The 26,119-nt window shown below is 50.7% G+C and overlaps 1 protein-coding gene across 1 annotated transcript in view; it reads left to right on the forward strand.

Annotated features, from left to right (window-relative positions):
- Nucleotides 1-1,002: 1,002 nt before the first annotated feature.
- PACSIN1 (protein kinase C and casein kinase substrate in neurons 1) overlaps nt 1,003-26,119 on the forward strand; it is a 44,159-nt gene continuing 19,042 nt past the window's right edge. Inside the window, exon 1 of the mRNA XM_080937677.1 lies at nt 1,003-1,133. The gene's annotated coding sequence lies outside the window, so the exon portion shown is untranslated. The remainder of the gene's footprint in view (nt 1,134-26,119) is intronic.

The raw sequence follows: 26,119 nt of genomic DNA on the forward strand, positions 1-26,119 counted from the left end.
TAATACATCCACTCACTTGACTGTCTGGTCCAACTCCAGAGTAGATGCCGCCCATGGCCTGCTCATTGGGCGATGTTTTCTTCTAGGTTCTACCAATGTAGCTTGAAACAAGTGTTCGTGGAATTCTCAGCGAATGAACGAACACTGTACGCAGGCACTTCTCTGGGTCTCAGGACTGGTAGACTTCAGAGCTCACGGTGAGGCGTCGCCTCACGGGGACAGGAAGACTTCCTCCCAGGAACCCGAACGTGAGCTAAGGAGGGGCAGAGATGGGCGATTTTCTCCTCCTGGTCTTACTTCTCTGGTCTATGGCACGTTCTGGACACATTGAATGAATATTCAGTTCTACATCAGGCCCCACTCCCTGGGGCAGCAGCCTGGCTCCTGAAAGCAATTAGAATACGCAGCACGAAAGCAAGCAGCTGGGGTGTGTGTGTGTGTCACTTTTTAGATCCCCAAGTCCCAAAGAGCCTCCAAAAAGGCCTCCTCCAGTCAGCTTTGCTGACAGCCAGCCGAGGTGAACTGTGGCCCGAGGATCCACACAGGTCTCCTTGGCAGAGCGGAGTGTGGAAGTGGACCGCGGGATAGGATGGAGGAGAGCATCCTCACTATTTGGCTACTCGGCCGGCTCCTGTTTTCCACGTGCCCAACACACATGGGTAGGGGACAGGGTCATCACACCAGGGCCTGTCCTTCATGTATCCATACACGTACAGGTGGGGGGGTGTCATCGCACCAGGGCTAGACCGCAAACCCCTATCCTGCGTGCACCCCCACACGAGAAGCAGGGATTAGGAGCGCGCAGGAGCCACACACGCCGAGCTGGGGAGCAGGCGGCCGGGCGGGCGCGGCCTCCGGGTACCGCGGCGCTGCCACCTGCGCAGCCACCGCGCCGCCATTGGCTCGCGGAGAAGCCGCTCTAATCCGCGCCGCCTCCGCCCCCGCGCGGCGCTGCGCTCAGCGGAGCCTCTGACCTTCCTCCTTCCCGCAGCCCCGGAGAGACGCGCGGCGGCCGCGCCAGCCTCCTCCTCCTTCTCTTCCTCCCCCGGGAAGCCGTCCGGGCTTGAGGCTGGGCCGCCGCCGCCCACTTTGCCGCCCGCCCAGCCGATGGTGTCCGGTGCTCCGGCGCCCAGGTAGGGGGTCTAAGGCGTTGAGAGAGCGCGGGGTGGGGGTAGGGTTGGGAGTGGGGGCAGTCCTGGGCTCTAGTGCGGGATGCAGGTGCCCAGCGTGTGATGGCGTTGGACACAGCCGAGGGCAGGTGCCTGGGGAGAGGTGGGCACGCGCCCCGGGTTGCTCTTGGGCTTGACCCAGACAGTGCCAGGATGGCCCCTTGGGGATGCTAAAGGGGAGGCCTCTACCCTGGGGAAAGGGGGAGGAAATGGGATCGTTGGGAAGCTGGGGCCTGGTCCCCCGGTTTTGAGTGTGTTTTTCTGGGACAGGCTGGGTTGGGTGGGCCGATACCAGCTTGGTGCGTATGTTATTTCTGGATCAGAGTGGGCTGGGGAGAAGCACAGCCGGCGATGTCTGGTTTAGATTACAGGTACTTCCTTCTTTGCTTCCGACCCCTCCCCCACCAGCTGGGGGTGGGAGGTGGAAGGAGAGAGGAGGTGGCAATGCTGAGCCCCCCCCCCCCCCCCCCCCCCGCAGATGCTGCAGAATCCTCTCTGCGCCACACTGCCTTCTCTCTCCACCAACCTCAGACCATTTGGTCACGTTTGGGGCGCTCTCCTGATCTTGTTAACCTTTCAGCGGGCTATATAAAGGTTAAAGGGTCATTAATGTGTCTGCGACACAGTGGCAAACCCCCAGAGCTTGGCTAGACTCAGCTTCAAACCCTGGCTTGGCTTTTAAGTTCTAGCCTCCCTCCCCACCTCCCCCAAGCCCAGCTCTGCAGCCTGGGGGAACTCACACATGCGGCACCTTCTTTTTCTAGGCACCACCAGAAATAGCCCATTGTCAGGGGCCCTGGCACAGCTGGGGTACAGATTGCCTGTGGTCTGGGAAGCTCTGCCCACAGCCTGGTTTTCTTACCGGATGTTTGCCTGGCTACTCAGTTCAGTCTCTAAGCAGCTTCCTGGTGCCCCAGGTGAGAGGTCACCTCCGGCCCAAGGTTCTGGGACCCTGTTGGCCCGGAGATTACTTATGTCTGGCCTGTCCCCTCTAGACCAAAGGGCCTTCAGGTTAAGAATCTGATTTGTCTCTGACACTACTCCAGTGTCTGAGAACTCCTTGCTGAAGAAATGTTTGCAGTATGAATGAATGAATGAATGAATGAATATGTAAATTCTGTGTGTAGCAAGCTGAAAGACTGAGGGGAGCCCCTTTGGTCCTTCTATTCCCCGGGACCAAAGAGCCATCAAGAAACTCCTTAGGGCCTGGGGTTGAGTGTCCGCTGTGACTATTGGAGGGGCTTCTGTCCTGCTGGCTCCTGACTTGTTGGTTCCCTGTGTCCCTGAGGAGCCTAGCCCTTTCTTGATGAACCTCCTCTGTGTCCCTGGGGGGCCTGGCCCTTCACTGACTGTCTCCCCTTCTTCAAACTACTGGGTGGGTGATTCCTCCTCTGGGGCCATGTCTATAACTATAAGCAGACAATCCGGGTCAGCTTCCGGGGCTCGGTGGGTCCCAGTCAAGCTGTCCTAGGTCCCTGGAGTCTTCCCAGTAAGCAGTATGTGTAAAAGGTGACAGTGGGCCTTTGCAGGGTCCTCCTTGGCCAGCCTTGTTCCCTTGACAGTTGCACAGCCCCCCGCCCCCAGTAGGCTGTACCACCCTGCCGGTGAGCTGACCCCTCTTCCATCTTTCCTGCCCTCTGAATTCTGACACTCTTTCTCTCGCCTGCAAACCTTCCGAAGCTTCCTTGCCTGTGGTCTTTGCCCAGTCTTGTTCTTCTCAGACTCGCTGTCTGAGCCTTTGAGTGGCACCGTCCCTGGGTTATGGAGACAGTCCGTGAATGAAGGAGGTGTGTCTTGGTCTGGTGTCCCCAAGGCCTGACACAGAGAGACTGTCACTTGTGGAAAGTGTGACGCAGTGGGTCCTCGTGACTTCAGGTCACTTGAAAGGTTCTTCCTCAGGAGATGCCTGCATCCTCAGCGGGACTGAGTGGCAGCGGGAGACTCATTGGAGAAGTCAGGCCAGGAAGGACAGGGAAGGCCAACAGGGGAGGAGCTCACTGATCCACAGTCCTCCCCATGGAAGCTAGAAGAGGAGCTGAGAGAATGGCTGTACTGAGGAGGTACAGGATCCCGCCAAGGGCCTGGAACCAACTATGACAAACACTTCCTGCTGAGCCCCGCCCCTAGCCCCTCATTGGAGGATTCTAGGCAAGGTCATTTCTCCTAAGATATGTAGCGCCAGCCCTTAGTTATACTTTTTTGTTTTGTTTGAGACAGGGTTTTTCTGGGTAGCCCTGGCTGTCCTGGAATACACTCAGTAGACCAGCTTGGTCTTGAACTCACCAGAGATCCACCTGTCTCTGCCTCTGCCTCCGGAGTCTTTTTGTTATTTTCTATTATGCACTGGTGTGCCTGCAGAGGTCAATGGTGTTGGATCCCATATATATATATGAATACACTGTCGCTGTCTTCAGACACACACCAGAAGAGGGCATCAGATCCTATTACAGATGGTTGTGAGCCACCATGTGGTTGCTGGAATTTGAACTCAGGACCTCTGGGAGAGCAGTCAGTGCTCTAACCACTGAGCCGTCTCTCCAGCCACCATATTTTTTTCTTAAAGGAAAACAACCAGAACAACCACAACCACAATCACACCCTCCAGGCCGGTGGGATGACTCAGTGGGGAGAGGCTCTTGCCATGAAGACAGATGATTTGAGGTCAATTTCTGGGACCCACGTGGGTGGAGGAGAGAACCAGTTCCCACTGGCCGCCCATTGGCCTCCACTCATGCTATGGCAAATAAAAAAAAAAACCCTGTAAAATAGAAGAAACAAACCCAACCTTTCAAGCCAGATGTGTACGTCTGTGCGCATATATATCCACAAAGACATGAGATCAGCCCATGGGAGGTAGAGGCAGGAGGATTAAAAACCAAGTCCAGCTTTGCAGCTCGTTTTGAGTCTGACGTAGACGACATGAGACTGTTTCAAGCAAAAAGCTTTCGGTTTTTTTTTTTTTTTTCTTTCTTTTTTCAAATGTAATTGGCGTTCTCTTCGAATCTTTTAGAGCGGGCTGGAAAGCTGTTAGCTTCCGTAGCAGCCCTTTGCCGGCCCTGTGTATCTTGCAGTTGGTTTCCATGGCCACGAAGGACTGGGCCTTAGGGACTGGCACAGGGTGGCCAGGGCACTAGGAGGTACCCAACAGGAGCCACCCACCCCTAGAAGCAGAGCTTCAGTTCACCGACAGTGGCTATCGCAGATGCCCCCACAGGCTTTGCACAGGCGGCAGGACCTTCAGAGGTGTGTCCAGTTAGGTCTCGGCATCCTCAGGCACAGCTGCTGGGGCCAGTGTGGGGCACCTACACCCCACATCTGTACCACGAGCAGCCAGGGTAATACAGGATGCTCTCTTCTAGGAAGGGTGGTCAGGAGGAATCTGCTGAGGACTTTGTGAGGCAGGAGCTTGGATGACAAGAAAGTGGGTATTGGAGAGGTGCTTGAGCCTTCAAACAGGGGTTCCTGAAGACCGGAAGGACCAGAGGCCGCAAGCATTGCGTGGTGGGAGAATGCCGGTGGGAGGATAGCTCAGTGGTTAGGGGTACTGGCTGCTCTTGCAGATTCCCAACACCCACATGGTGGATCAAAGCTGTCTGGAGCCTAAGTCTCAAAGCATTGTCAGGTACCAGGCGCACAGGGTGCACAGGTATCCATGCAGGCAAAACACTTATACACATAAAACTAAGCAAATATATCGAAGGAAAACAAAAGCTGGTATAGGCTGCGATAGGGGTTGTCCAATAAGATTCGGGATGTCTAGATAAATGATGAGATCCGAGTTTGAGCTAGGGGCGTGGCTCCATAGTAAAGTGCTTGTGTAGTGTGCCTGAGACCCTGGTTAAATTCCGTCACTCAAAAAAAAAAAAAAAAAAAAAAAAAAAAAAAAAAAAAAAAAAAAAAAAAAGCTCAGGGAGCTGGAGAGACGGCTCGGTGGTTAGAGCACTGACTGCTCTTCCAGAGGTCCTGAGATCAATTCCCAGCAACCACATGGTGGCTCACAATCATCTGTAATGAGATCTGACGCCCTCTTGTGGCCTGCAAGTGTAGACAGAACACTCATACATTAAAAAAAAAAAAAAAAGTTGTTTTATTCCTTTTTGGCATAAAAATCCCAAATGTTGTGTGAGCACACTTGTATTAAAAAGAGGGGTTTTTCATGATATCTCAGTGACAGAGCGTTCTCCTGTGAAAGTCCTGAGCTTAACCCTAATAGAAACATTTAATCTGGGGCTGTTGGTCCAGAGCTGGTGCCCCAGAGGGCAATGGCTGCCAACACTGAGGTCTCACACAGTGGAAGGAGGTAATAAACTTGCACAAATCAGCCTGTGACTGTTGTACACACACACGCACACACACACCTCTCCACAATGAATACACAAATAAAAAAAGGACAAACTTGATTTATTGACTTGCACTGATGCCCTTTGGCCTCTAGGCGGAGCTGTTTAGGGATGGAGTAGGAAAGAGAAGAAGTCTCGAATTTGCTCTTTTTCTGTCCTGGGGGAGGGGTAGTGGGTACTTATTTGAAGTTAACAGCTTGTGTGTGTGTGTGTGTGTGTGTGTGTGTGTGTGTGTGTGTGTGTGTGCGTGCTCGAGTGCGCACGCATGGAGGTTAGGGGAGACCTCAGGCGTCAGGGCTCACCACAAGGTCTCCTATCCCGACAAGGTCTCTTATTCTGCGCTGCTCAGTCCAGACTTCCTGGATTCTCATGTCTCCTCCCCTCCGGTCTTAGGAGCACTGAGATTACAGACACTTCTGTTTCCAGCTTGGTGTGTGTTCCGGGAACTTAAACTCAGGTCCTGATGCTCACAGGGCGAGCCTCTTACCCACCGAGCCCCAGCCCCAGCCCACAGAGCCGTTTTGAATTCTGTGTCTGCAAACTGATTCTAAACGCCACCCAGAGAGTGTTTGCCCATTCAGATGGAGCAAGAGATTTACCATCAAGGTGGAGTTCTAAATAAGGTTAATCCAGGGCAGCACAAATCCTTGCAGTAAGCCTTTTCCTGTCAGAGGGTGTGGTAGACAAACCCTCACCTCTCTGGAGGACAGTTCGCTGGCACCCCTTTTGTGGAAATTTTGGGGGTGAGCCCAATAGGTGCAGTGTTAGCAAGGAATGATGGTCAGTGAAGGGTCACCAGGAGGATGAATCCGGTCAGGACTGCCCCTCCCCGGCCTCCACCCGTGCCAACCAAAGTGGTTCTTCATTCTGCTGTATTTAGTCAGCTGTCCTTGAGTCTGCCGGGCACCCGGTACTGTTGTAATCACCTGGGGATACTGAGGGCAAAGTGAAAAAACAGTTGTATTTAACTCATGGGAGGGCAAAGCAGGTGACTTTGTATGTAATTAAGACTTGATATGGGCTGGAGAGATGGCTCAGTGGTTAAGAGCACCGACTGCTTTTCCAGAGGTCCTGAGTTTAAATTCCAGCAACCACATGGTGGCTTATAACCATCTGTAATGGGATCTGATGCCCTCTTCTGGTGTGTCTGAAGACAGCAACAGTGTACTTATATATAATAAATAGATAAATCTTAAAAAAAAAAAAGACTTGATATTATTGTTGTTGTTATTATTATTGGGTTTGGAAACAGGGTTTCTCTGTGTAGCCCTGGCTGTCCTAGATCTCAATCTATATAGACCAGGCTGGCCTTGAACTCAGAGATCCACCTGCCTCTGCCTCCCAAGTGCTGGGACTAAAGGCGTCCGCCACCACCACCTGGCTCATTCTTATTATTTTCAAGGTTTTAAAGTGTGTATGAGTGTTTCATCTGTTTGTACATCCATGTGCCACATGCATGCCTGACATCTGCTGGGTGTGAGGTCCCCTGGGACTGGAATTACACACACTTGGGAGCCACCCTGTGTGCTGGGAACTGAACGCAGGCCCCTCTACCAGAGCAGCTAGTGTTCTTAACCATTAAATCAGCTTCCCTTTAAAATGATTCTTTTACATTTATTTATTTAGTGGTGGGGAGTTGGGGCTAAGGGGAAGGGAGAACAGGCCTGTGCCCTTGCGGAAATCGGAGGACAACTTCTAGAAGATAATTCCTTTCACCGTGTGTGTCATAGGGATGACAGGCGTCCCCAGGCTTGGCCGCAAGCATCCTTACCCATCTCATCTGGCCTGGGTTCTGTTACTTCTTTAGGTTTTTCTTCCTTGAGTCGGCGCCTGGTTGTGCACCTGAGTGTCCTGGTCCTTGCTGTGTAGCCCCGACCTCTCAGCCGTTATCTGAGCTGTTTGTCTCTACCCCTGAGGACAGGGTTACTCAGCTCCTTTCTTCTTTTCTCATTATGTTGCCCTGGCTGGTCTGGAACCCACGGAGATCTGCCTGAGGCTGGGATTAAAGGTGTATACCACCATACCTTGTCCAGCTCATTTTTTTATTTACTTAGGAATCTTTAGATTTGTTTTATGTATATAAGCGCCTGTGTCTATGTATGTATACCACATGCGTGTCTGGTACCTGCAGAGGCCGGAAGAAGGCATTGGATGCCCTTGGGTTGGAACCAGTCACACTGAATAGACATGGGTGTGAGACAGACCCCACTGCCGTGTGGTCTGGCTCTAGAGTTTTGTGTCCTCCCTCCACTGTCCCTTTGAGCCAGGCTGGGTTCAACACTGGTCTCAGAGCAAAGGATGGAGATGGGGCATTCTGGGCCAACTTAAAGATTCGTGAGGTTCAGGACAAGAATGGCTTCAGGACTGGGGGCAGGATCCGAACAGGACTGAGTGGAGATATAGCCAAGAAATTGGTGATTGCTGACGCTGGAATTTTCATTAATTAGTTGTTTGTTTGAAACAAAGTCTCATGTAGCCTGGGCTGGCCCCTTGGTGGCTCTATATCCCACCTGACCCTGAACTCTGGTCTTCCTGCCTCACCTGCTCAGTGCAGAGATTGCAGGCACGCACCAGCATACCTGGCATCGGTGATGGACATTTTAAGTGACCTGCTTCACTGGACCCTTCTAGAACCTTCACTAGACCCTTCTCTCTTCAGCCCCACCCTGTAGCACCTGGGCCTTCCCAAAGGCACACCTGCCACCGAGACTTTTCCGGGTCACAACCGTCAAAGACGTCGTAGCAGGAGGGTAGGGCTGGTCCAGGCTAAGGCCTACCATGGCCTCACTGAGAGGCTTTGCATCACTTAGGGCTTCTCTTGGGCTGTTTTCTCTTCTGCCTTTAAAAGAAAATTGTTAATTTATTTATTTTGAGACAGGGTCTCGCTGTGTTGCCTTGGCTGGCCCTGAACTTGCTACCTAAACCAGGCTAGCCCTATTTTATTTTGAGACAGAATATCACTGAATCCTTAGTTCCTTCCGTAGCTGGCTTCTACCCTGCAGTCCTCCTGCCTCATCCCCTTGAATATTCTGTCTTTTGGAGTGTGTGGTGGTGGCTAAAGACTTACTCTAGGACTTGATATCTCCTCTGTGTTTAATTTGGAAATTAAAAAAAAAAAGATTAAGTTATTAAGGGCCATGGTGGCACATGCTTTAATCCCAGCGCTCTGGAGGCAGAGTCAGGTGGATCTCTGAGTTCAAGGCCAGCCTGGTCTACAGAGTGAGTTCCAGGACAGTCAGGCCTACACAGAGAAACCCTGTCTCAAACAACAACAAAGATGTGTGTGTGTGTGTGTGTGTGTGTGTGTGTGTGTGTGTGTGTGTGTGCCTTTGTACCCCAGAAGAGGCACAGGAAATCATGGGACTGTGTTTACAGATGATTGTGAGCTGCCATGTGGGTGGTGCTGAGACTCAAACTCAGGTCCTCTGAATGAGCAGCCATTCCTCTTAACTGCTTATCCATCTCTCTAGCCTTATTTGAAAATTCCCTATTGTCCAAAACTATAATTCATGCACATAGAGAAAAGGGTACTTGATGTCTGCTTTTCCCTTCCTGCCGTCTCCAATAATGCAGTCTAACCAGATCTCGGGTATGGATTCGCCGGGCCTATCTGAAGACACACCTCTAACATAAGGACTCTCTTTTGTTTGTGTGAGACAGGGTCTCACTCCAACCTTGACTGGCCTGGAACTGCTCTGTAGACCAGGCTGGCCTCAAACTGATAGAGATCCATCTGCCTCTGCCTCCTGAGTACTGGGGTTAAAGGTGTGGCCCACCATGCCTGGGCATAAAGACTTTTAAAACAAATTTTTGGGGGAGGGGGGTTGGTGGTGGCCAGGGGAGATGGCTCAGTGGTTAAGAGCACCGACTGCACTTGTAGGAGACCCAGGTTTGTTTCCCTGCACCCACATGTTGGCTCGCATTGACCTGTATCCCCAGTTCCTTTGGGTCTCACAGCTTCTTCTTACGGGCATCCAGGGGCAATAGATGCCCCCCCACACCACAAAAATAAACAAATAACAGTATTTTACAACTAAGACTTTTTAATCAGATTTTTGTTCATGTGCACACATACAATTGTGTGGAGGTCAGAGGTCAACTTGCAGAAGTGTGGGTCTGAAGGATCAAACCCCGGTTGTCAGGTTTGGCAGCAAGCACCTTTACACGCTGAGCCACCTTGTCTACCCAAGACAAGGACTTTCTTTCCCTGGGCAATTTTCTCTTTGGTTTCCTTCCTTCCTTTCTTCTTTCCCTCCCTCCTTTTGTGCTGTATCATTAGAGATGGAGCTCAACGCTTTATATATGCTGGGAAATTAAGGTTAGCCTGAGCTACATGTCAGGTTTGAGGGTACCCTGGGCTACAGGAGACCATGTCCTAAAACAACAGTCAAAAAGAAAAAACCTGAAGGTCGGAGATCGGGTTTGTGCACTTTGATTGGCTGAGCCGTCCGGTTCTGCGCATGCTCCTGCTGGCTCCCGCTTCTTTGCGAGTCCTGGCCTTCGTCTGCAGTCCACAGCCTGGACTCTGTTGACTGCAGACTCCACAGCGACATGTTCCGCAGGTCCTCTGGACTCTGTGAGTTGGTAGCTGGGTCCTATCTGTCTCCTGATGCTGCAGAAAACCGGCTCAGGGGTGCATCAGGGCCCTCAGAATCCACACCTTTCCTCGACTTCCGTCTCTCTTCCCAGTCTCCACTCGATGCTTCTGGACTACAGGGGAGCCATCACAGGAGTGCCTGCCCGCCTTGTGCCGAGGGTAGGATCCCTCCTCGCTTCAACTCTTTAATGACTTCCCTGCCGTTCAGAATGTCCCAGCCAGGCACCGTGATGAACACTTTTGGTCTCAGCATGCAGGAGGCAGAGGCAGGCAGCTCTGTGAATCAAAAGGCCAGTCACAGTTCATAGTCAAGGTCTACATATGGCCTTCCAGGGAAGTCAGGGCTACATAGTGAGACTCTCACAACAAGAAAGCCTTCAACATGGCTCAGGCAATTGTCAACCAGCCCGATGACCCGAGTTTGATCCCTGCCACCAGTTTTCCTCTGACCTCCATATGGGTACCATGATACATACATACATACATACATACACACACACATACATACATACATACACACATACATACACGTACATACATACATACATACATACATACATACATACACACACACATATAGGGCTGGAGAGATGGCTCAGTGGTTGAGAGCACTGACTACTCTTCCAGAGGTTCTGAGTTCAATTCCCAGCAACCACATGGTGACTCACAACCATCTGTAATGGGATCTCATGCCCTCTTCTGGTGTGTCCGAAGATAGTGACAGTGTACTCACATAAATAAAATAAATCTTTTTTTAAAATGGATGTATGATATATACATATATACACACATCACATATACACATGTGACAAATATTAAAAATATTAAAAATAAAACAATCCAGGTTCACACTTGGGAAATGGAAATAGGAGGGTCGGGAGTTCAAGACCACCCTTTACTACAAAGCGAGTTCCAGGCCAGCCTGGGCTTTATGAGACCCTGTCTCTAAACATAAGGTGGGGATGTGGCTCAGTTGGTGGGGTGCCCTGCCTGGTGTAAAACCCTCCCAGGCTGATGGCTTCTTGCTCCCAGCTGGACGCTTGCTGTACCAAATGCTGAGTGAGTCAGTTTTGAGTATGGCCTGAGTGCTGGCCGCTCAGTGGTGAAGGACACACACTCTGTCCTTGTCACCTAGATGCTCCTGCTCAAATCCCAGTTCCCCTGCAGAGCTCTGCAGCCTCACTTCCCAGTGACAGCTTTGTGCTGTGCACTGTGCAGGGCTTCCTCACATGCCTGATGCTTGGTTGGCATTGCTCTCTCCTTCCTTACAGTGTCCCAGTATGCTAGGCAACCGCTCTCCCGCAGAGCTACAGCCTGGGGCCTCTATTTCCAGTTGCAGATGGGGATTCTGAGACAGAGGGGCCTCAGGTTTCCAGCCAAGGCCCCTCAGCAAGTGTGTGATCCCGCTGCCAGACTATACTGAGGTTTTGCCCCTCCCCCGTCAGGGTATCTGGTGTCCCTATCAGCAGTCCCATCAGGCTGCAGCCCCACCCCGTGCCCTGCCTGGGTATCAGGTGCCTGGTCACCATCTCACCTGTCCTATTTGGCAGGCTCCTCTGATGCATCCCCCCTGTCTCATGGGGGCGGATCCTGTCTTCACCCCTGCCCCATTCCCAGCCCTTTATCATTGGCCCCCTGATGAAGGGGCAGACCCTGCGCTGCAGTGCATGGTGGGGGAGGTGCCTCCTCGCCTCCCTCTGGCTCAGGGCAGCCTCCAACTGAGCTGGACCAACGTTAGACCCAAGGACAGGACTGAAAATGGGTGGCCCCTGCCAGGTCTTCAAGCCAGGCTCACAGGAATCATGCGTTGAGGTACTGAGGAGGGAAGGCAGGCAGGAAGGTGGGCATGGGCCGGAGACACAGGGTGGGGGCTTATCAAGAGGCCACCCTGCTCTACAGGGCTGTGGCAGTGGATGCTGCAGCCCTGCCTGAGGTCTTCGGGCTCCCCGAGGGCTGGGTCCCCTGACAACACTCAGATGACGTTTATGTGAGGAAGTTTTGTTCTTTTTTTTTTTTTTTCAATTGACAGGGTCTCATGTGTCCCAGACTGGTTTCAAACTCACTTCGTAGCCAAAGATGACCTCGAACACCTGATCTTCCTGCCTCTAGCTCCCCAGCTATGGAGGGGTGCACCACACGCCCGGTTTCTCTGCTGCCTGGAATAGAATCTAGGACCTTGCGTGTGCTCGGCAAGCACTCTGACAACTGAAGTCCCCTCTCCAGCCTATACCAGTATAGATGTATATGTATACGCATATGTATAGGAGCATGAATGTGTGTATGTGTATATGCATATATATTTATATCCTATATATGTATAGGATATAAATGCATATACACACATGCATACATACATGTCTGTAGTTTTATCTCTTATTTGTATGCATGTGCGCCTACCTGTCACGGCGGAATCCATGCCAGAGTGGGTTTACTCCTTTACCATGTGGCTCCAGGGCACTGCGTTCGCCAGCCCCTCCTCCTCCTCCTCTTCAGAAGCCAAGTCTCTTGGAGCCCAGATTGACTTCAAACTCCCCACCCGCCTGCCTCTGTCTCTCGGGATTACAGGCATGGGCGGCCGCTCTTGGCTGAGCATTTCCTTTACAGCAGAACTCACTCGGCCTTAATATGCTGTGGTGCAAATGTCGAGGAGGTGCCCAGCCATCAGGATGCCCGGGAAGGAGTAAGTAGTGGGCGGTTTGTGCGGACAACTAGATAGCACTCAAAGACCTGAGCTGTGGAGAGTTGAAAAGAAGCTAAAACACGTTTTACAGAGCCAGTCTCGGCCGGCTGCGCGGCTGTTGGTGGGTCAAGGAAGACGGTGTGTATAGTGAAGGGATAACGGCGTCAGGAGTTTAGCGGCCGGATGGGGCCTGATAGACAGACAGACCTTCAGGGCAAGTCAGCTGCACCAACAGGTCCTGGAGATTTTCCAAGGCCAAGTGTGAACCCCAGACGGCGGGTGTTGGGAAGTGAAGGTGTATCCATGGAGAGCTCTTAGTTGGCAAATGTGCCCCTGGGTGCAGGGTGCTCTAGGTGGGGAGACCCTGTGTGGGGCTGAGGGGAGCATTCTGTGCCTTCTGGTCACTTAGCTATGAACCTGGCAGTCTTAAAAATAAAGGGTGCCTGAAGAGGTCTCTGCAGTCTAGAATATCTGTGACCCTTGAGTCTTGGCACCCACAGAGCGGCTTAGAACTGACCCTGACTTCCAGGTTTCAGGCCTTTCTTGGGCAAAACACGCACACATGTGTGTGCTTGTGCATGAGCTCCCGTGTGTACATGTGGTGCCTGTGCACATGCACACGTGTGTGTGTGTGTGTGTGTGTGTAAATGTGCCTGTGTGTGTGCTCATGCCCATATGTGTACCTTCGTGTGAATGTGTGGCTCCTTTTTCCTTTTATGTGGGAGAAAACACACTGTCTCTAGAAGGGGAACAGGAGGAACATTACCTTGTACAGGAAGGCAGAGCATGGTGGGGCAGGGGCCAGAGGGTAGGGGACAAGTTTGAGGAACTGTCTTTGTCCGCTCCCCTTTCTTCAAATAGCACAGTTGTCAGATATGGGTGATGGCATCCTCCACAGCTTCACACAGTCACCTTGTGACATAGGTGCCACCCTCTCTGCCCTGCAGCTGAGAAAGACCAGGGAGCTGGTAACTCGGCAGGAAGAGGGTCTCACGATGGTGTCACCTGTGTGGCAGGCTGTGCCCATCACCGCTGCACAGTGTCAGGAGGTGTGAGGGTTAGAAGGGCCTGGGCTGGACTCTGGGTGAAGATTTGGAAACAGGAGGTCTAGATGCAGGAAGCTGCTCACAGAGTTGTCCCACATCAAGATGGTGGCCGGGTCCTCACACTTCTCACTGGGCAGTCACAGGGCACAGGCTTTGCTCTCCAGCTGAGGGATACCCAGAGGAAAGACTCCGGGCGTGAGCCACCACTACCAGGTATACTAAAAGTGCCCAAACTCTTGCAGGGTGACCCTCGGCATTCCCAGCGTCCCTTTTGGCCCTTGGAGTCTCTGCTCTGGGAACAGCTCACTTTGCTTGGGACAGCTGCTTCTGGCTTCTGATTGGCGTGGTGGGGTGTGGCGGGGCTGAGCATCACACAGTGGCCGTTCTTAGAGTTCCTTTACTGTTCCACAGATGGCTTTGCAGCCTCGAGGGCTCCAATATGGTACCGTAGCTGTATTTTTTTTTTTTTTTACCACCTTTCTTATTATTTTATTTTGGTGTTAAGTAGTTAATTAGCTTCTTTTTGAGACAGGGTCTCATAAAGTTGCTCAGGCTGTCCTTGAACTCGCAGGCCTCTGTGACATCTTTGTTTCCCAAATACTAGAATTAAAGGTGGACATCATTATGGCTGGCCTTCTGTTTATTTTTACTTCAATTTTTTAAATGTGCATTGGTGTTTTTTGCTTGTATGTATGCTCAGATCTTGGAGTTACAGACAGTTGTGAGCTGTCATATGGGTGTCATGTGGGTGCTGGGAATTGAACCCCGACCTTCTGGAAGAGCAGTCAGTGTTCATGACTATTGAGCCATCTCTAAAGATCTCTACTTTAAATTTTTAAAATAATTATTTATTTATTATATATAAATACACTGTAGCCTTCTTCAGACAGACCAGAAGAAGGCATCAGATCCCATTACAGATGGTTGTGAGCCACCATGTGGTTACTGGGATTTGAACTCAGGACCTCTGGAAGAGCAGTCACTGCTCTTAACCACTGAGCCATATCTCCAGCCCTACTTTAAATTTTAAAAAAGATTTATTATTTTATTTTACATATATGAATGTTTTGCCTTCCTGTATGTATATATACCATATGCCGTGGAAGTCAGAAAAAGGTGTTGGGTCCCTGGAACTGGAGGGAGGGGTGGTTGTGAGCTACCCTGTGGGTGCTGGAAATTGAACTCTGGTTCTCTGAAAGAGCAACCATCTCCCCAGTCCCTATTTTTAGTTTTGGGACAGAATGCCACATAGTCTAGGTTGGCCTTGAAGTTTCTGTATAGCCATAAATGACCTGAACTCTTACCTGGTCTCCGGTCCGCGTGCTGGGATCCCAGGCCTGTGCCAGCACGCCAGCATTATGCCTGGGATGCAGCCCAGGGCTTTGTTCATGCACATTCTCCACCAGCTGAGCGTCACCCCAGCCTTACCGGTGACTTCTGGTCCCTGCCCTCGGCCACACTGCTTCTGTCGGCTGTTGGCCTGGCTGGCTTCTGGAGTCTCAGTTATTGTGGCCATGTCTGTGGACCTGCTCGGTGGCAGCTCTGACCTGTCTGCTAACTGTGACTCTTGTCCCGTGCGGCTCTCAGATGGGGTCCGCAACCCTGGCTGCTTCAGGAGACATTATTGGGGACTTCCTTCTGGTGACCGAGTATCTGCCAGGCCTTCTTGTGGAAGCAGGACCGTGGGCAAAGTTCAGGTCCAAGGTGGCTTGTCCCCCAGCATGCCCTCTCTGAAAGCAGAGCTACGATAGAACCCTTGGCCTCTCCTGTCATTCCCCAGGATGCCAGAGCTGTGTCCCACTCAGGGCTTTAGAAACAGTGGCTGCTCCCCAGCCCCCAAACATGTCTGTTGGCAGAGGCCAGCATCTCCTGATACCACCCGGACTGTTCTCCCTCAGGAGGAGGGCTGCTCTGGAAAAGATCAGAGGGCACAGGGGTTGAGTCTGAGGCACAGAGGTGACAGGCAGATATCGGGTATCAAGACTGACGGGACTAAAGATCTGCCTTTCAGACCTGACAGCGTCCTCCCAATGCGATCCCACCCATCAAAGCTTGTTGTCCACACCGAGGACTTTCTGGGGAAGGCTACCTATGCCAATAATCCCAGCTACCTGTGGGTGAGAGAGGAAGAGACTAAGAGTTCTAAGGTCAGCCCAGGCAACAGAATGAGCTATACTAAGAAATAAAACTAACTAACTAAAGAAAAACAAACAAGCCACCAACAGCAGCAAAAAACCCCAAACCATAGCAGGGTATGGAAGTCCTAGCTATAATCCCGTTATTTGGAAAACGGAGGTTAGGAGGCAGAAGGATCAGGAGGTCAAGGTCATCCTCAGCTGTATAACAGGTTCAAGGGCAGCTTGGCCTATGTGAGAACCTGTCTCAAAAATAAAATCAGGACCGTGCATGTCTTTAATCCCAGCACTCAGGAGGCAGAGGCAGGCCTGGTCTACTGAGTAAATTCCAGGACAGCTAGGGCTGTTGGTAACCTGCCCTCAGACCCAAGCTGCAAAGGGAAACTCTTCTCAGAAAAACCTTAACACGATAGATAAATAAAAATAAAGAAATAAAAATGAATGCATGTAGACAACCCCAGCAAACCCAGGCGCTGGACCTTCAGGGTGACCCTCTAGTCCAGGGACTCAGATCCTTTCAGCTGGGTCAAGAGAGGTTGCAGACCACACTCTCTGGACAGAAGACAGGGTCCCTCTCCTGCCCCTGTGCCAGGACAGTGGCCCCTGGCAGTGGGGACCGATAGATCCCATCCAGCCCAAGTGGAGCACCACAGACTGTGACTTTAGTAGGAACTGTGTAGACACTGTGTAGACATTTCCTGGAGGGGACTGTGGTCTGGATGTTGCTAACTCTGCCAAGCAACATGTTGGGGATCCACTACATTGGGGAAGAGGGAGGATCTGGGGGCCTCCAGTGAAACATTTGTAGCAAAGGTCTGATCCCAGCACCCAACCCCGATGACACACCATCATGCAATCCGCAGCTGTAGGCATCCAAGTCCTTCAGCTGCTCCGCGGGGTGCAGGAAATGGAAACGGGGTATACCCTGCCACCTGTGAGGCTGGCTCCTATAGGGCTCATACGGACACCCGGACACCCCTGCCAGCCTCTGAGGGACAGCAGCTCCCCAAGGTACAAGAGAACATAGCAAGCAGAGAGGGAAACTGAGGCCAGTCTCCTGTGCAAAATCACATGGTGAGTTAGGGACAGAGACCCGTTGGCCAAACCATGGATTGCAACCCAGGTTTGGTGGATTTCCCTCAGACTTCATCTTCTGGAAACAGTTCAGGCTGGCTCCTCCCACTTCCCAAGTGAAGCACCACCATGCCTGCCTCTACCTTTTGAGATAGGGTCACAAGCTCAGCCTCAGACTGGGGTCTCCTCCTCCGCAATGTCACGGTGACAAGTGGGTGCCATGGAGTTCTTTACATGAACTCTGGGGACATGGAATACAGGTTCTCCGTGCATGCTTCACCAGCTGAGCCATCTTTCTTTTTCTTGTTCTCCACCTCTTCCTCCTCCTCTTCCTCCTCCTCCCCTTCTTCTTTCTCTTAGCCCTTTGAGACAAGGTTTCTCTGCATAGCCCTGGCTGTCCTGGAACTCAGAGATCCACCAGCCTATCTTTCAAACCCTTTTCTTTTCCTTTCTCTCTCCTTTTCCTTTTTTTTTTTCTTTCTTTTGAGACAACCCAGGCTGTTCTTGAACTCAAAGCCCTCATGCCTACCTGAGCCTGTCACTGTTCTGTCAGGAGCACCTCTTACTCACTTCTCTGTTTTCATCAGTATTTCTACCCTTCCCTCTCTGCCAAGTGAGCTGGATTCTCAGCCAGGAGTTAGGGGAAAGGCTAGCATAAATAAAATTAAAAAAAAAAAAAAAAAAAAAAACAGATCTAGAAACCAACAAAACAAAACTATGAAAATAGGCCCAGGGAGGTAACTCAATAGCACTGGCTACTCTTGCCCGTGTCCTGTTTTCAGAACCCACATGAGAGGACTCCAAAGCCTGTCACTTCATCTCCAGGGGGTCTGACACTGTACGTTCCCAGGTACCCATAAACACTGGACATAGGCACAGAGGAACATAAATAAAAAAATTAGTAACAATATTTAGCAGGATGTGGTGGCTCACTCCTTGGATCCCAGTCCTTGGGAACAAGATACAGGTGGATCTCTGAGTTCAAGACCAACCTGGTCTACAGAGTGGACCCTCTCAAGTCCAAGGCTAGCCTGGTGACTCTACATCAGAAAACAAAATGAAAAACCAACAAGCGATCGCTGTAGCTGGGAGGATGGAGACTTGCAAGGCCCTGGCTTCTGCCCCCAGCTCTGCACAACAAAAAACCAAAAACAAGCAGAAGGCTTTGGGTAGACACTTTGCCCTAGAAGGTTTGCAGATGGTCAGGGAGACAGTGTCCTGTTGGTAATCACTAACAAAATGTAAATCAAGCCCACAAAAGATGCCACTTCACACTCACTGGTGGCAGCCATGAGCCCCAAAATAGAAAACGGTCCCTGTCGAAGAGGATGTGGGGACACTGGGACCTGGTGCCTTGCACAGGACTTGCAAAACCACACAGCCAATGGGGAGAACAGCTGGTGCTCGTGGGATCCAGGAACTGAAATCTTTGTTTCCAGTTCTCCTGGGTACTGAGACCTTTAAGTACCTGAAAGGTTTTCAAAGGGGATACTATGTAGTCACTGGGCCCCAGGTGCCATTGTTCCCAAAGGCTGCAGGAATTTCATTGGCAGATGAATGGACAAACAAAATGTGGTGTGCATATAAGATGGAATATTACCCAGCCCTGACAAGGAAAACAATTCTGATTCGTGCTGCTGCACAGGTCACATTGAAGATGAGTAAAAGAAACATGAGATCCTGAGTTCAAGTCCCCGGCACCCGCCTTCAAAGGCCAGGTGTGGTTATGGCTACAAGATGAGACTGTTTGTTTTGGGGGTGGGGCTAGAGAGCTGGTTCAGCTATTAAGGGCACTTTTTTATTTTTATATTTTTAGACAGGGTTTCTCTGTGTAGCCCTGGCTGTCCTAGAACTTGCTCTCTAGACCAAGCTGGGCTCAAACTCAAGAGATCCAGCTGCTTCTCCCTCCTGAGATCAAAAGCATACACCGGCACTGATGGGCTAAGCTTGTGTTTTTACTTTTTGTTTTCAGACAGGGTCCCATCGAGTTAATCCCATTTCTCCTTGATCACTTTGTAACCCAGGCAGACCTTGAATTAGACATCCTCCTGCCTCAGCTTCCCAAGTCGGAATAACAGGCCTGAAACACCACCGCAGCCTGTAGTTTGTGCTTCAATAAGTACGCTGCTGAAAAGCTCCTCAGTGTGGGGTCACTTGGCAATGTCTGTGTGCTTTTAACATGTCTCCGGGGAGTGGACCCCTTGGATCTGGTGGAGTCGGGCCAGGAATGCTTCCCGGGTCCCACTGAGCCCAAGAAAGCCAGTGTCAGCCAGTGCTGAGTTGGAGAAACCTTCGTGGACACCGATTTAGTTGTGTGTGTTTTCTCTGTACTCCCCTCCACTGTGTGTGTGTGTGTGTGTGTGTGTGTGTGTGTGTGTGCTGGAGATGGAACCCAGGGCCTCCCTCACATATCTAAGCACATGCACACCCCTGAGCCACACCCTGTGCCCTCACAAGCATCGGGAACCCAGTCAGGAAGGCCGAGGACGAAGGGCCGTAGGACGCAGACACTAATTTCCACGCTTGACTTCCACACTTGAGTCAGATGTCCTCACTGTCCCCTTGCAGGTTGAAATAGCAGAAATAGATGTGGGACTCGCTGGCCCGGAGTGTCTGGGTGTTGCCACGCGGGAAGGCATAGCTCCTGGTTGTTGTCTCCTGGAGGCCGTCTGGGCTCAGTTCGCCTCATGTTGCTGCTGATGCTGTTTTATGGAGCACTGAGCGTCATCTCTAAATATAGCGGTGACTGTAGAGGCTGCTGCGTCCCTAAGTGTGAGCTGTACGCGGTTGGGGGTCACAGCAGAGGAGACAGGAGTAGGTGCAGAAACAGGCCTTGGGTTCCATGAGGCCTGGCATTGGACATGTTTGTGCTTCCTTCCCCTCCCTCTCCCTCTCCTCCTCCCTCTTCCCTCTCCCTTCCTTTTCTTCTTTTTGTCCTTGCTTGTGAGCTTTAGCTGTTAATGGATGAGGCAGCTCCCCAGCCTTTTTTAGACAGGGTTTCCCTGTGTAGTCCTGGCTGTCCCAGAACTCACTCTGTAGACCAGGCTGGCCTCGAACTCAGGGAGATCCGCCTACTAAGCACTACCTGTTTTATGTGATGCAGGAGATAGAAACCAGGGCTTCATGTATGTTAGCAAGTGAGCTACATCTCCAGCCTTGCATTCGTGTGCTTTGGTGGCCCCCCTTAGTGTTCCTTTGACTTCTTGCCTCAGGAATGTCCAGTTGGTGGCTGTGCTATTAATTAGTGAAACCTGAGGACTGACTTGAGACAGTTTCACTGGGTAGTCCTTTCTGGCTGTCCTAGATCCCTCTGTGTAGACCCAGATGGCCTGAACTCACTCGGGTTCTCCTGCTTCTGCCTCCCCAGGGAGTGCTCTACCACACCTGACTTAAATGTATATTTTAATATTTATCTGCTTGTCACCTTGGTAGTGTTTTATTCTTTGAGGGAGATTAGGAAAGCCTCCGAAAGTCCTTTAAGTACCTCTCCGATACGGTGAGAGCGATAACAACCCAAGCGCTACTTTGTTACTTCAACAGAGAATTCCAGAGAGCCGCCTGTGGTCTTTTTCCACCTTGCTCTCCGTCTTGTTGTTCCCAGGTGTGTTGCCAGGCATTCCGTGTCACACACTGAGAGCAGACCCCAAGTCACCCACAGGAGTGATGTCTCGGAACCGGGGACAGGTCTTTTCTCTCAGCCGCCGCTGTGTCTGTTCTCCCTTAGACAAAGTGCTGCTTCTCACCCCTGGTTCTTGAGAACCCAGTGAGCGCTGGGTTTGGCTTGGTGTTGCTGGTTTGTGTTTTTTATTTATCTGGGTGGTTTTGCTTGTTTATTTTTCTGCCCTCTCTGGAGTGCCTTTTTAGGTCTCGTATCTTCCCTCCTCTCTGAGGACTCAGACAGCAAGCATGCTAGATCTTTGGTTATTTTTATTTTATTTTATTTTAAAAACGAAGTTAGTAGAATGACCACATTTTAAAAAATAAAAGATTTTATTGTGTGTATGTATGTATATGTATGTGAGTACATTGTCACTGTCTTCAGCCACACCAGAAGAGGGCATCAGATCCCATTACAGATGGTTGTGAGCCACCATGTGGTTGCTGGGATTTGAACTCAGGACCTCTGGAAGAGCAGCCAGTGCTCTTAACCGCTGAGCCATCTCTCCAGCCCCTGGGTCTTTGGTTATGATCACACACTTCCTCCTCCCAACAACCCATTTTCTTCCTGTAGTTCAGACTGAATATTCTCTGAGCTCTGCGCCATCTCCATCTTTCTGTGCTGGACTTGACTATGTTCCTCTCCTCTGTTGAATCCATCCATCAACCCAATAAAAAAGGCTCCTTTATCACTGTGGATGTTCAGTATGGGCGCTCAGTATGGCCGACCAAGTTCTATAGCATTGGAGCCCTGCTTCCCCCGTTACCCTGTCCTTTTCTCTGTCTGGGTAATCCTCCCTGACACACACCCGTCCTCTATCTACCCATCCACTGACCCATGATCCAGCCACCCACTCGTCACCCGCCCGCCTGTATACCCACTCACCCATCCCTCCCTGTCCATCTGTCCATCTACCTACTATTGTTTCTTTAGATAGGGTCTCCCTATATAGATCCACCTGGCTTGGAACTCACCATATAGGCCAGACTGGCTTTGAACTCACCTGCCTCTGTCTCACCAATGCTGAGGTAAAAGGTGTGCCCCTGGACCATCCATCCATCCGTTCGTCCGTCTGTCCGTCTGTCCGTCCGTCCATCCATCCATTCAGTAGCTTTGGGTCCCTCCCATTTCAGGATGCTTGCCTTTCTGTTTTCTCTGCCAGAAACACTGTGCCCACAAACCATCACACCTCTCCCTCTCTCCCTCTATTTAGGTCTGTTCAAATGTCACCTCTTCAAAGAGAGGCTGTAGCCTGGGGGTGTAGCTCAGTGGCAGAGTGTTTCCCGGCCCCCCACCCCCAGCACTGCAAGGTCTAAAATGGCTTCCCTTCAGCTGACATTATTTTTCTAGATAACCCAGGCTAGTGTTTGAAATGACATTATTTATCGTGTAACTCCCCTTTCAGTATGAAATGTCCCCGATCTTATGGATGCTGTAAGGTTTGTTATATGCAGTGTGCCCCGCCCTTCTCCAAAGGATGGCACTGCACATAGTAGGTGTTCAGGAAATACTTGCTGAACATACTCAAAACACTAGCTTTGGAATTTACCCAGACACAGCACAATGTTGGTGCCGGCTTCACCTCCCAGCTGTGTGTTGGACAGGGGTCTCATACAGAGTCCTGGGCTTGTGGAAGGCAGGTTCTGATGCAGGATACCTGTGGTGACACCAGGATTGTGCCTGTCTTCATGGGCAGTACAGAGTAGGCCTGCTCTCTGTCTCTGTCTGTTTTCTCTGTTTCTGTGTGTGTGTGTGTGTGTGTATGTGTGTCTCTCTATGTGTATATTTGTCTGTGTGTGTCTGTGTGTGTCTGTGTGTCTATGTGTATGTCTGTGTGTGTGTGTGTTTGTGTGTATCTGTGTGTGTATCTGTCTGTGTGTGTATGTGTGTCTGTTTGTCTATGTGTATGTCTGTGTGTGTATGTGTGTCTGTGTATGTCTGTGTGTGTATGTGTGTCTGTGTATGTCTGTGTGTGTATGTGTGTCTGTGTATGTCTCTGTGTGTGTGTGTGTGTCTGTGTGTGTGTGTAACACTAACCCTCACCTGCAGAAGGTCTGTCCTCTGCCACTGACCTTCACCCTAGCCTTGGACCCAGGTTTTGAGAATCGGAGCCTTAGTTGCTCTGAGACTCGGGTTTCATCCCAAGCCCTGTGCCTGCTGGACTCAGCCGCTCAGTCTGCTGTGCAGTGCTCTGGCCTGGAACTCTGATGGCGCTTCTGCCCGTTCAGTCCCCAGTGCCCATGTGTTCAGCCTCGTCTGTCCTGTCTCTGCAGAGCTGCTCAGGGGTTGAGGAGGAGTCTGGCATTTTGGCAGTCAAGAGAACATTATGCAAATGACATGCAAAGCAGCAGCTAATGAGCCCTGATTGCATTTGTCCCTGGTGCTGGGGAACATGTGGATAATTGTGACAGGGTGGGGGCAGGGGTGGTGAGTGTTTTGGGGGCTGGGCAAGAAGCCACAGCAGGGGTGACAGAAATGGGTGTCACAGGGGAAGGCTTGAGAGCAGCTGCTGTGTGGCCTATGCATCCATCACACTGTCCTTGTCTAGGCTGTCCTGATAAAGGGGTGGGGACAAGGGCAAAGGTCAGTCACAGGAGAACTGGAGCTATACACGGGGGAGCAGAAGACTGGGTCACAGGAATGGGTGTGGGAAGGGGTCTTCCCTGAAGTAGGTGGGCCAGATTAGGCTCATGGTAAGGGTGGTGTGGTGAGGACACTCTTCATGGGGAGAGAATGCAACAGGAAGGGTCTGCTCCTCCCAAAGGGTTCCTCTGGTAGCATTTGGGTCTGCTGGGCAGCAGATGGGCTGGGTCAAACTCACTGGGAGGGGGTAGCTGTCTTCCCAGTCCTTGGGTTGAGCCTCTCTTTGGAGGAAAGATGAACTAAGCTTGGGGGCTGTTGTGTATGTGTGTGTGTGTGTGTGTGTGTATGCGGGCGCGTGTGTGAGCGTGCTTGCTCATGTGCCTCCTCCCAAGCACCACAGCACCTAGAAACCCAGTCCCCCTGCAACAGCTGTGACTCTCTCCAGAGAGCCTCTGCTCAGACACTGGCAGCCGACTTCTTCCGAGGCTAGATGTTGGCTCTGGTGCCCATCGCTTGACCGATGTTCAGATACCATGGCTGTTTGCCTTTGATCTGCTGAGGATGAGGATGGAACTTGGCTCTGAACCTTACAGACTTCAAGAGGCTGTTACTATGTTTTCCAGATAAGTCTTCCCTAAATGTGGTCACAAAAATCATGAAGATCAATGCATAGAGGCCCAGCCAGACCCTTTCTTGACTTTATCACCTTGGGAAAAAGACTTAGTCTGGGAGCCTGTTTCCGAGTGGACACTGTAGCCTTCTCGTGGTTGGCAGGGTAACTTGTACCAACATCTGCAGTGTTGTGGTACTTCCTGTGGTCTGTGGCTGGCTTAGTTTGACTGTCAGCAGTCTTCTGGTTGACAGGGACTTGTGTGATGTCATTATTAAGAACCAGGGCCTGGTGGTGCACACCTGTGATCACGGCCCTCAGGATAGAAAGCCAGCCTGGACTGCAGAGTCAGGACAAAGCCTGACTGGGCAACTTCTCAAGACCCTGTCCCCAAATGTAAAATAGAGATTTGTCAGGGGTGCTGGTGACATGACTCAGCATATAAAGGAGTGTGGAGCAAACTCTGGCCACCTGAGCTCAACCCCAGAACCCCTCTGTTAAAGAGAAAACTGTCCTGTAGGCTGTTCTGTAATTTCCAGAAGTTCACCATCGCATAGGGGTGGCGTGTGCCTACGCACACACATAAGATAAAAAGTTGTGGGACTGGAGAGGTGGCTCAGCAAAACATTCATAGACATAAATAAAAATAAGTAATCACAAAACATTAAGAGAGACGTCACAACGATTCTTGTCTCAGGGTTTTGTTGCTGTGAAGAGACACCATGATCATGGCAGCTTTTAGAAAGGCAAACATTTAATCAGGGCCAGCTTACAGTTTCAGAGGTTCAGTCCATACCATCATGGAGTGGAGCATGGCAGCGTGCAGACAGACATGGCGTTGGAGGAGCCAAGAGTTCTACGTCTTATTCTGAAGGCGCCCGGGGAAGGGTCTCCTTCTACACTGGGCAGAGTTTGAGCAGAAGGAGAGCTAAAAGCCCACCCCCACAGTGACACACTTCCTCCAACAAAGCCATACCTCCTAATAGTGCCACTTCCCATGGGTCGAACATATTCAGACACTGCAGTTGTGTCCTGGAACTCACTGTGTAGATTAGGTTGGCCTTCAATTCACAGAGCTCTGCTTGCCTCTGCCTACTAAGTACTGGGATAAAAGGTGTGTGCTCTCACACCTGGTCCATCCATACATACATACATACGTATATACATACATACACAAATATCCTATGCTGTTTATAAGTAAATTTATTGTCTTTATAAAACTCACTATAAGGGGCTGGAGAGATGGCTCAGTGGTTAAGAGCACTGACTGCTCTTCCAGAGGTCCTGAGTTTAATTCCCAGCAACCACATGGTGGCTCACAACCATCTATAATGAGATCTGGCGCCCTCTTCTGTCCTGCAGACATACACGCACACAGAATGCCGTATATATAATAAATAAATCTTAAAAATAAAATAAAGCTCATCATAAGACCAAACTCTAATTCCTATTGTTCCCATGTTGTTCCTTTTCAAATCGACTTTCCCAGTTAACTACAATCTAACTACACTGGACTCACTTTTCTTATAAAGATTTATTTATATGAACATGCTATTTGCATGTGTGCCTGCATGACAGAACAGGGCATCGGATCCCATTACAGATGGTTGTGAGCCACCATGTGGTTGGTGGGATTTGAACTCAGGACCTCTGGAAGAACAGTCGGTGTTCTAACCACTGAGCCATCTCTCCAGCCCTGGACTCACTTTTTAATGCCGTTCTTGTTGTCTTCCACTTGGCTCGCTCCCCTGGTCTCCCTTTGAAACACTCAATTAGATGCTGTCCAGAGAGGAAGATACACATGTGAGTCTAAAGTGGGCCATTTGTATTTCTACCTTTGTAGAATTTTAGATTTATGTTTTATTTTATGAGTGTTCTTCTTGCTTGTATGACTTAAATGTGATTTGCATGCCTGTTGCCCTTGGAGGCCAGAAGGTGTTAGGTCTTCTGGAACTGGAGTTACAGGTTGTCTTAGGGTTTTACTGCTGTGAGCAGATACCATGACCAAGACAACTCTTACAAGAACAACATTTCATTGGGGCTGGCTTACAGGTTGAGAGGTCCAGTCTATTATCATCAAGGTGGGAACATGGCAGCATCCAGACAGGCATGCTGTCTACATCTTCATCTGAAGGCTGCTAATGGAAGACTGGCCGCCAGGCAGCTAGGGTGAGGGTCTTAAAGCCCACGCCCACAGTGACACACCCATTCCAGCAAGGCCACACCC

The sequence above is a fragment of the Micromys minutus genome (assembly GCF_963924665.1).
Source record: "Micromys minutus genome assembly, chromosome: 25".
Classification (NCBI taxonomy): Eukaryota; Metazoa; Chordata; class Mammalia; order Rodentia; family Muridae; genus Micromys; species Micromys minutus.